Below are 565 nucleotides of genomic sequence, written 5' to 3'. Positions count from 1 at the left end.
TCAGGGGAGACCTTATCACTCTCTTCAGCTCCCTGAAAGAAGGGTGTAGGCAGCTGTGGGTCGTCTCTTCTCCCAGGCAACCAGCGATAGGACAAGAGGACATTGTTTCAAGCCGCATCAGCGACAGGTGGAGGAATTTCTTTACAGAAGGGGTGACCAGACATTGGAATGGGCTGCCTGCGGAGGTGGTGGTATGTAAGGAAAGGACCTGGAGGTATGTAAGGAAAGCCTGGACGTGGCACTGACTGCCATGGTGCAGTTGACATGGTGGTGTTCAGAGATAGGTTGCACTCGATGATCTCGAGTCTTTTCCAAGTAATTGTTTCTGTGATTCCGTGAAGGCAGGCAGGCTCGGGAAGCCGCTCGGCACTGCTCAGCCTCTCACACGACTCACTACGCCGGGACGGCCGCGCAGCTGAGCATCCCCAGGTTTACTGGGCAGCTTTCCCGGGGGCCAGCGCAGTCCCGGCCGAGCCGGAGAGCGACACGCCCCGCACCGGGGCCGCCCCGCGCCGCCGCTCCCTCAGGGGGCGCTGCGCCGCACGGCCGGGCCGCGGAGCGGGGC

Source organism: Passer montanus, unplaced genomic scaffold (genome assembly GCF_014805655.1).
Source record: "Passer montanus isolate IOZ18808 unplaced genomic scaffold, ASM1480565v1 scaffold2, whole genome shotgun sequence".
Classification (NCBI taxonomy): Eukaryota; Metazoa; Chordata; class Aves; order Passeriformes; family Passeridae; genus Passer; species Passer montanus.
Note: the sequence above shows the minus strand (reverse complement) of the source record.